Below are 11,581 nucleotides of genomic sequence, written 5' to 3'. Positions count from 1 at the left end.
TATGATTTCACTTATATGTAAAATCTAAAAAGCAAAACAAACAAACAAACAAATAAAACAAACAGACTCTTAATACAGAGAACAAACTGGTGGTTGCCAGAGGGGAGGTAGGTGGGGAATGGGCAAAACAGATAAAGAAGACTGAGAGGTACAAACTTCCAATTAGCTGAAACTAATTTAACATTGTATGTTAATTATACATCAATAAAAATAATCAATTAATCAAATAAAAATAAATTTTTAAAATGTCAAAAGATATGAGCAGACACTTCACCAAAGAATATATATGATGGGCCAATAAGCATATCAAAATATGTTTATCATTAGTCTAAACAATGCGAACTGAAACTAATTGAGATAACCACCATAAACTTCCTCAACTGGCTAAAATAAAAAGCAAAAACTGACAAAACTAAGTACTAATAAGGATCTGGGACAACTCCAACTCCCACTTTGGAAAATAGGCAATTTCATCCAAAGTTAAATATGCAGTCCAAACCCTAGTTATTTATCTGTGAATGATAAAAACATATGTCCACACAAACACCTGAACATAAATGTTCACAGCTTTATTAATAATAGTCCTAAATTGAATACAACCCAAATGTGCATTAGCTAGTGAATGGATAAACAGGTTGTGGTTGGTGTATCCGTACAATAAAATATTCCTCAACAATAAAAAAGAAAGAATTGCTTGTACCTTCAACAACATGGATAGATTTCAAAAGTATTATATTAAATGAAATGGACCGTGCCCAAAAACTATATATAGAATGACTGCATTCATATGATGCTCTAGAAAAGGCAAAACTGAGTGACAGAGAACAGATCACTTGTTGCCAGGGATGGAGGTAGAAAGGGCTTTTTGGGATGATGAAAATATTCTCTAGTAGGTAATAATGGTGATCACATGACCGTCTTCACTTAGAACTTACCCAATTATACAGTTTAAGAAGATGAATTTTGGGGCACCTGGGTGGCTCAGTCGGTTGTGTCTGCCTTCGGCTCATGTCATGATGCCAGGGTCCTGGGATCGAGCCCCAAGTCATGTTTCCTGCTCAGCAGGAGCCTGCTTCTCCCTCTCCTCCCCACTTGTGATCTCTCTCACTATTTCTGTCACTATCTCTCTCAAATAAATAAAATAAATAAAATCTTTTTTAAAAAAGGTGAATTTTATCATATATAAATTATACCTCAATTAAAAAGAATTTAAAACATCAGTTTCCATCTACATGTATATTCATATTGTTTTCCCCACCGAAAAGTACATAATGTACTGAAAAACTTCCCTTATTTTGTACTGTTAAAGAATGCCAATTAAATTTTAAAAATCAACCCAAATAACAGAAATCAATATATTTTGATAGTATTGAAAATATTTCTTAAGCATATTTCATAAATCTTTGTATACTGAAACATTGTATAAACAAAGTTATTTTATTTTATTTTATTTAAAGATTTTATTTATTTATTTTGACAGAGAGAGAGACAGCGAGAGAGGGAACACAAGCAGGGGGGAATGGAAGAGGGAGAAGCGGGCTTCCTGCTGAGCGGAGAGCCCAATGCGGGGCTCGATCCCAGGACCCTGGGATCATGACCTGAGCCGAAGGCAGACGCTTAACGACTGAGCCACCCAGGTGCCCCTAAACAAAGTTATTTGAATTGTTAGTTGTGTTACATTGATATCATTATGACCTATGGGAACTGGACTGAAATGCATTTGAAGTGCCAAGGATGTAGATGGGGGCAATTGACTCGCAAATGTTTTCTATGTAAAATGGCAAAACCAGGTTATAAACCCGAGTGCATTAGACACTAATGCCCATGCTCTGTACACAGGATACACAGTTCCTAAATCCTAATCATTGACATAGAGTTTCCATGTGGAATATAGAAATTATAATTCAGTGTTTTAATAAGTAAACTTGGGGTTTTAAATAAGTGTGTTCAATTAAAGATCTTTTATTTATTTCAAGACTATGTCGGTGGAAAAAAACAAAACAAAACAAAACAGACTATGTCTTTGTGTGTGTATGTGTGTCAAAATACTGTTACTCTCTCTTTATATATTCTTTGTATACTGTTTCATGACAGTAGGTGATAGGTAAGTGAATATTGTTTGGGGGATAAAATATGCAACCCAAGTAGAGCCAGATACCACTCTATTCGAGTTCATAGTACTACCTAACAATAGTCTCAGTTATTGCCTTACTACCCTTTAGCGCCAGAGCACTTTGACTATTCCACCAACCTAACTGCCCAAAAGAGAGCCATCGTAATGTCAAGAATACTTGGACGAAAATACAATGTACTGAAGAACATTATAAAGAGGAACATACTGGGCACCAGAACCCAACTGCAATTTTCAGAAAAGGTCTTCACTGACCATAAAAATACTTGGAAAGGCAAAGTAAGGACTTTGTGATTTCATTAAAAAGACTTAGCTGAGGATAATCAGTTAATATATGGAATAAGAAATTTATATAATTTCTTAATCACAAATAAGCATATTCTCAAAATAATATAGATTGGGTTCTGATATAAACATTTACTTCCTCTTTAGAAAAAAGTTTACAGAAACAGCTATAGAATTTTGCTTTTTAATATTTTTCAACTTCTTTCCTAGCTCACATTATTATACTGGGGTTATAGCACTCTTATTTAAGGGCAGGCTTTTGTCACACACTCAAGTTTATTTTTGTTTTCCACTACAACAGCAATTTAAAATTCAGTTCCAGAAATAATATGATTCTGAAAGATTCTTTCAATGTACTTTGTAAAGTAATCATTTGCTTTACTTGCCATGCAAGGATGATGTCTCTCTTCTGTCCCATTACTCAGGCCAGTGTTTGTTCTCTATCACACTATGGTGGAGACATTTTATTCCATTCTCTCAGACAGGAAGAACCACTTCTAGAATGGAATTTGAGCAAAAAGAGATTCCATCAATGGGCAAACAGAGGTATCCATGCCATATGTCCCAGCTGTTGCCATGTCTTATTTCGCACCATTGAATGTCTTCTCTGGAGTTGCAGGTAACAGGGCATAGACTACAGGGAAAATAAAATTAATTATTTGTGAATCCTTCTGATAACACAGGCTTGTGTTTGAAATTTGGTCTCCTTTTTCCCAGACCTCCATACCAGAAATTATTTTTAATATATTTATATCTGCACAGGTTTATTGATTTTTAATTTAAAAACACAATATATGCCAACAAAAAAACATAATGCAAAATTAAATAACATAACATTAAATGGAGCTGTGTCTCCACATTGGCAGATTTTTTTTCCCCCAAGTTAAGTTGTTTCAGTTAAAAGTCAATCAATTGACCACCTCATTCCTTTATCTATAACAGCATTTTCCAATCTGTATTTTGTGGAATACCACTATCTAAATGTGATGTTAATCTATGGTCTGAAAGGATTTCAAGGTCAAATCATTTCCAGAAAGGTTATGTAGTGCTCACAGAGCTCATTAAACCTCTGAGATTTACTGAGTAGAAAAATGTGTTTAACATTTTTTAACTCAGTTGTTCTGTTTGAGTAAGCACATTCCACCTGTGAAGTTTGTTGGTGATGAAGTTTGATGGTGTTTATCACTGCATCATAGCAGTCATGTGTTTGTCTCGTCCACAAGGCGTGAAAGAGCAGAGACAGATTTTGCTGATTCTGTGCCCCTGGCTGGCACCGTTCCTGGCACAGTATAGGTTGTTTTTTGTTTTTTTTTTAAAGGTTTTATTTATTTGACAGAGAGAGACACAGCGAGAGAGGGAACACAAGCAGGGGGAGTGGGAGAGGGAGAAGCAGCCTTCCCACTGAGCAGGGAGCCTGATGTGGGACTCGATCCCAGGACCCTGGGATCATGACCTGAGCCGAAGGCAGACGCTTAACGACTGAGCCACCCAGGCGCCCCGGCACAGTATAGGTTTTATCCATGCAGAGATACATGCCAAAGTGAAGAAGAATACATTCAACAAGCATCTGTGAAGGATTTAAGTTGTGTGAGGATCTGGGCCCAGAATGCATTTGTGAAGTGTCAGGAAGAGACCAGTTGGAGGGTGAGGTTAAATTGGTGACTGATGCTTAGATAGTGGCCAAAGAAGGGCGCCATTGGCCCCTTCCCTCGGTATGGGTATGGCACTCTACCCCAAGTGCTGGGGTCTATTTCCACTCTCTTTAAATCTGGGTTTGGCCTTGTGACTGCCCGTGGTCAGTGAAATGTGGCGGAAGTGCCACTGAGCCAGTTCAGGGCCTAGTCTTTTTTTTTTTTTTTTTTTTTAAGATTTTATTTATTCATTTGAGACACAGAGATACAGAGAGAGAGAGAGCATGAGCAGTGGGAGAGGCAGAGGGAGAGGGAGAAGCAGACTCCCGGCTGAGCCAGGAGCCCGATGTGGGGCTCGATCCCGGGACTCCAGGATCATGACCTGAGCTGAAGGCAGACACCTAACCAACTGAGCCACCCAGGCGCCCCTCAGGGCCTAGTCTTGAAGAGGTTCTGCACCATCTGCTTTTATTCTGTGAAATCAGACACCATTTAAGAAATCCCACCACCCAGGAACTTCCATGCTGTGAGGAAGCTCAGGGTACCTCTGTGGCGTGGCTGTGTGGCAAAACAGAGACTCCGCACATGGCAGTGAAGCCTTCTTTGACTTTCTAGATCAGACCAGACACCAACACCAACATCAGGCCAACAAATGAGTAACTCCAGCCAATGCCACATAGATCCAGCTGACACCAGTGAAGCAACCGAAATCTGAAAAGCAGTAAAATGTTGTTGTTTTAGGCCACTAGTTTGGGGGTGGTTTGTTACACAGCAAAAGATAACTAAGAGATATGATATGTAGAATTTGTATTTCAGTCCCACAAGCTGTAATATCAGCATCGGTCTCTGTAGATTAATATTACACCATAAAACATCACATCATTCTGAAACAGAATTGGATTCACACATAATAAATGCAGTCAAAGATAACTCTGTTTCTCTCTGATATTCACCCATTCAGAAATCATTATGCTAAAATTAAATCCTGCCTCCGATGTTTTCGGCATTCTCAACTGCATTCGTTGGATATCATTAAGAACACAAACATTTTGCAAATACCTGCTGCCTGCCAGGCCCTTGTATGGGTGCTTGGGATACAGACCCTCATAAATTACAGACTTACCCCCAAAGAACCCACAGTGCCTTCTCTCAGGACTTATTTTGTGTGCTCTTTGGAAGATATCAGGGAAACAGGACTAGAAAATAAGGTCTTCAGGAGAGAAGGCCTTAGGAACACAGTGGGCAAAGTCTCTCTAAGGGCCAACATTTACCTCTCCCTTGCCCCAGAGCCCCTGAAATAAAAAGCTGGTGAGGAGGAAGGTCAAGAGAGAAAAAACAATCATAGTTCCTTTGAGAACAACACAATAGGTTTGCCACCCCGATCCCAAGCTTTCCTATCTGCTATCTAAGGGGGCCAGGCACCTTCCTCCAGCTAACTATGATAGCCATGGCTTAGCTATCACATTTTCTCAAAGCACATTCCACCTGTGAAGTTTGTTGGTGATGATGGCAGGAATGTCTTTAGTGCCATACTGCAAAGGAGGGACTTTTCTTGGGAAGGAATCTGGCCAACCCTGCATGCTGATTTCAGGCACATCTGCCACAAGAGACCAACCAGTGCAGGGGCCAGGGACTCTGAGGAAACCTGGGAAGTTCAGGTTCCTAGGTCTGGGATGGGGGCTCCCAACACACTTCTTGCCAACACTCCTACGTAATTCCTAACTGGATGAGAGCAGATGGCAGGAGATGTTTCCCAGGGTGACCCTTCCTTGGCAGCCAGACAAAGAAGTGTCTCTAGGAGAGAAACTATATGATGTATCTAGTTCCAGCTCTGTTCTTTTTTAGAAAGTTCTCTCCTTCATGCTCACTCCTTCTCCATCAGAGTCCTAGTTCCATGCCTAAAATGCTGAATGTTTTGGGAAAGTCTCCTTCTCTGGGCCTTTATTTCCACAGTCTTTGTGGTGAACATAAGAATAGACTGGAAAGCATTCTCATTTTCTATTTCTCTGTAAATCAGCAATGTAAGGGGTTGAGGGTTGAGGTAGGTGACCAGGCAAGGGTATGGCTAGGTGGTGAGGGAGTTATAACATTTCTATCTGCTAGAGTCCCAGAGGGAATAGATGTTATGATCAACATAATTTAATTGAATAGATTTTTAAGGAAAAATCTATTTACAAAGGTCTGGGCAGGGCTAACAGAACAAATAAAACATGGCAAGTTACCCAGATCTTGTGACAGTGGGAATTCATTAATACCCTTGGTCTGAAAGAGGATGGGAGGGATCCCAGTCACCAGCATTTGGTCATAGTTGTAGCCAGGTTAGTGTTGCTGTCTGAGAAAAACCAAGAGGGAGCATGAGGATAACACCTTCCTCCTGCCTTTTCCTTTCTGCTTCTCTCCCACTGAGCGTTTAATCTAATTTGCTGCTGCTGAGTCCTGTTGGCTAAAGTCAACCAAAAGCTGGAAAGCAAAGGAGTCTAGGGGATGCAGTCTATAAAGATAGCCTTTCTGGTTACAGAGCAGGGCACAAAAGGTTTGAGTGTGGATCAGAGAGCAATCAAACATCATCAACGCAGTAGGATGGCTGCCAGAAATCAATTCCAAAGTGTTACTGTTCAAGTACAACAGAAGTCTATTTCTTCCTCAGGTGCTAGTCCAGAATGGATTTTCCTGCTTGGCAGGTTCCTCTAACCCACGCAGTGATTCAGGGACTCAGGACTCTGGTTTATGACTCCACCTACTCTTATGGAATCAGCACTGTTGGCATCCTACCACCAGAAAAAAAAGAGCATGAGGGTGTACCTGTGGAAGATTTCTCAAGGGCCATGCCTAGAATTGGCAAATATCATTCAAACTCACATTTCTTTACAGGTGATTTGATTATATTTCCACACTAAACTATAAGGGGCATGCTGGCTGTAATGGAGACTGGCTTGTGCTCCCAAAGGGGAGGATAGAATTCTGGGAGGAGGTTCTATAGAATCCAGCATTCCAAGTTCTCTGAAAGATCATTTTTCAACATCTTGGACTAGGAACTCTGAGAGTAAGATGATATTGAGTTAAAAACACTAAACCCACTCCCACCTTCAATTAAGAAAATTCTCACCTGGCTTTTCAGCCCCTGAGCACATGTGAGCAAAATTCACGGGGTAGTGACTATTTCACTTTATGTTCCAAATCGATACATACACCCATATTTCTCTCACCACTGAGCCTGTCAGTGTTAACATCTTCTCACCCTTGTCCTGTGGATTACTTCTGAATGGAGCTTCACAAGTTAATTTCACCCACAATCTATCTCAGCCTCAAGAACCCTGGCTGCTACATCCAGTGTCTGCTGGACGGGCTTCAAACCCTGGGACAGGAAACTACTTGCAATTCCTTTGATCAAGTAATTAGTCCAATTAAATATCCAACTTTGAGACACAAACAAGAAATGGATATGACACATTAAACCTTGAAATCATGATGGAAGTTTTGGATGTTTATTTTTGTTCAATAACTCATCCGAATGAATCTCTGTTTTCAGAAAATTATTTTTGGCTTTATTCAAGAGGTGTAAGTGTGAAGAGCAGCCAAAGGCCACCGTGGTCTGTGCTGCTGAGACTGGCTGTGTTTCCCTCAGTGACTGTGAGCCTCAAACCACCATAGAAGCTGTGATATTAGAGGGGGAGTAATACATCAGAACATGCTGCACTGCTTGAAGTTGGGCTTCAGTGCATGATTTCCTTTATACTTCAGCTATAATGATTTGAACTAGAGCAGACCTTTGTCATTTACGAGAAATGTTCACAATATTCTAAATTCCCCAAATTTGCATACACTGTAGCATGTAATTCCAAGCTTAGTTCCAGTAAATATAACTAGAAAATGCAGTTGAACCCTATAGGCCCTGAATTGTTCTATAAATATAGAACTAAAGTAATTTCTAAAGCTATTTTCTGGCTAGGAATCACCCCTTTCTCTTCATTGCCACTGCAAGCATTAGCAGTTGGCTTTCTTTTCAGGGTCATTTTCTGAAAAGAAATGAAGCCTTCATACTTCCACCACAGTTTGTGCTTAAGCAATGAGGAGAATAAAGCTTCACAGCCCCTTTGAGAGTCTAACTCAGCAACTCTTGCCTGCTAAGTATCCCAGACCTGAGCAAAATTATATTTTGTTCCAAGGATCCAGATTCTGGGTATTTGGAGTACAGACTGCCCAGAAGGCCTTGCCCCTGTCTTTTGCTCTGTTAGCCCTGGCTAAGTGTTAACATTCTCTAAAAAAACTTTTCTTAGCCTCAGGTGTAAGATGAGTGCCTTGTGTGGATCCATGGAAGATCCTGTGTTTTGCTATATCAGGAACTTTACTACATGTGCATGTCTACTTACCTGTCAGAGTCCTGCCTTAGATTTTGAGTTCCCTGACCAGGCACCATGACTCAAGAATCACACAGCTATTGGATACTTTCTTTGAAGATATCTTGTCAAATTATCCCAATGTCAAGGAGTAGGTGTCAGAGCTGGGATTTGCCCCTAGACTCTGAAGCTCAGGATTATCCAGTACATCTTCAAACTAACAGACATAGATTTCAGGAATCAATGAGGATCTGCAGCCTCTACTGAAACATTTCTGGTTGTAGGAAGTCACTTCTCTCAGGGGCTGTGTAAATTTAGCCTCAAGAATTTGTTGAGTTCCTCTTGGGATATAAACATGAAAAAGTCACCCCATAGTCATAGGGGTGCAAAACCTAACACAAATCCTATCTCATATTTAGACAAAATAACTTCAACATTATTTACTCTATTTTTTTTCTCCAAGATCTGCTATCACTTCTTCCTGCCTTAGCTCTGTTTCTGGGTTCCATACCAAAATTTGCACTTCTTTCTCTTTCAGTATTATGGGCTGGTGAATGGTTATCAACTATCATTGACCAGGAGAGAGTAGGGAGCTCTGGTTTGTAGTGTTTAACGATTCCAAGCTAAAATTTGCTCAAGCATTTCAGGGACAAAGGCAAAATAGTGGACAGTGAATTGAAATTATATGAAGAGGCAAACATCAAGATTACAGAAGTATAAATAATGACTTCATCTATGAGTATTTGGAATGGGGGTTGGAATCAGGGTATCCTGAGAGGCTTTAGTGGGAAGGTAGGGAAGCTAAGGTCAGAGCAAGTAGAGAAGGAGTCCATAAATGGATACTGCACCTCTATTTCTTTTTTTCTTTTTTTTTAGATTTCATTTATTTGAGAGAGAGAGAGACAGAGATAGTGAGAGAAAGAGCACAAGTGGGGAGGAGAGGGAGAAGCAGGCTCCCCACAAAGCAGGGAGCCCGACATGGGGCTCGATCCCAGGACTCTGAGATCATGACCTGAGCCGAAGGCAGATGCTTAACCGACTGAGCCACCCAGGCGCCCTGCACCTCTGTTTCTGTGTTGCCTTCTAATTCTGTGTTACTTTCCATTAGTGGCTGCTTGATCCTGTTAGGTCATGTGCAGGTAAACCCATTGCTGAGAAAGTACATGCAATGATAAAGAATATCCATGTGACAAGATGTACAAATCTTGGGAGCAGTTTACTTTTATTTACTAAAACAAAATGAAACAAAAGAACAATAGCTCTGTGAATCTTGCCCCAGAGAGAAAAAAGGAATCCCATACAGTTTTCTAAAACTTACTCTTTTTTTAGGATTTTATTTATTTGACAGAGAGATAAAACTTACTCTTTTTAAAAAGAAAAAAATATTTTATTTATTTATGAAAGAGAGTGAGAACAAGTATGAACAGTGGGGAGGGGCAGAGGGAGAGAGAGAAGCAGACTCCCCACTGAGCAGAGATCCTGATGCGGGACTCAATTCCAGGACCCTGGGATCATGACCTGAGCCGAAGGCAGACACTTAACCGATTGAGCCACACAAGCATCCCTAAAACTTACTCTTCACGAAAGCTTCAAAATGTTCTTTTCTCAAGAAAATCCATTAAAGATTCACTGAGACTAGCCACCAGCAAACCACCAGGAAAAAATGCAAGCAGAATTTAGAAGGAAATACCTTATGGAAATTTGTGAATATGAAGCAACTAATTATTTTTCCCTCTGGCAAGCAGCTTCTAATAGGACAGGAAAAAAATGGCCAAATGCTATTGGAAATACCTGTAAATAACTCTTAACTTCACAGACTGTGATTTTAGAAGCTCATTTAACAGCTGTGGTATAGTTGGGCATGGGGAAGTGAGCACTGCTAGGTCATCCATGTGGGCAATCCAAGGATCGCCATGGGACTTTATGGCCTGAAATCCCACTATTATGTATACGTTTGTGGAGGTTTGCTAAGGATTCTTCTTTGCCAAGAGCCTCCTTGTAAATACCCCTAGAAGGCATCTTTTTCAGTGGTACTGTTATCAGCAAACTCCTAAGCATATTGGTTCTCCACCCTGACTGTGCATTTTAAATCATCTGCGGAATGATTTTTAACAGAGCAGTATCTGGACTCCTTCCTTGGGATTTCTGATTAAATTGGGCAGATTTAAGAGGTCTGAGGTAGAGCCTGAGCATAGACAGCATATAAAAACCTGAAGGAATGGAACTCCTATAGAGACGAATATCATGGAATAAATTCTTCCCGGGTAAGTTCTGACCAAGATCTCCCCTGCTCCAGTACTGATGTGATTTTGAAATCAGGGCTAGTCTTACTCTAGGTGAAGCAGGAGAATGTTTATGTTGTGGCCACTTGGGGGACCCCCCAGGTCATATATTTCAGCTGACCATCTTCCAGTGCAATAATTTCTCTTCCTAAATGCTCTGCATTCTCCGCTTTAAAACCACAGATGAGTGACACAAGGGTTGTAAGATTGGCTTCATTTTGCATGTTACCTCACATAGATTGGTAGTGATTGCTTAGAGTGCTGTGTTGCAAACAGAGTCTGCATCTGACCCTAGCAGTAAGAGCTCCGTAGTCAGTTAGTAATGTGTGCCATGGTTGCTGGGGATGAGGAATGGCAGCACGTGGGACAGGTTTGCTATCTTTGAATAACTCCGTAAACACAGAGGACAATCTTCAGATGACCTTTATTCATCTATACACATATGATAAACAGAGTGTCCTGTTCTATTGGCATATTAGGGTATATCAGGTTACCTATGTAACCATTGTCTTAGAAGGCCTTTTAAACCTCATCATAGAATACAAGCACTTATTAAGTACCCATAGGTTGTTTTTTGGTTTTGTTTTAAATTTTTGTTTACTCTGCTTTCATAAAACACCATGGATGCAGAAAACACAGGATATCATTCCCATTTGTAAGAGGCTTAGAGTCTCACTAGGGAGATAAAGTACATATGCAACAATTAGTGATCACAGCATTATTCCTTGTGACAGAATTATGTACTGATATAATAAAGAAGATGAAGAGAGTAAATCCTTAATTATGTGGTCTGACGAACAAACGTTAATTGCACAGTACACCAGATGCTGCACTGACCCGAAGGGCATTGAAGGCACACGGGTTCATCCATGCACTGAATAGAGCTAGGCTCTTTCGCAAACCATCACAGCACAA

This window comes from Mirounga leonina, unplaced genomic scaffold, assembly GCF_011800145.1.
Source record: "Mirounga leonina isolate KUSES-001 unplaced genomic scaffold, KU_Mleo_1.0 Mir_151, whole genome shotgun sequence".
Classification (NCBI taxonomy): domain Eukaryota; kingdom Metazoa; phylum Chordata; class Mammalia; order Carnivora; family Phocidae; genus Mirounga; species Mirounga leonina.
The sequence above is the reverse complement of the archived record's forward strand: the minus strand, read 5'-3'. Positions refer to the sequence as shown.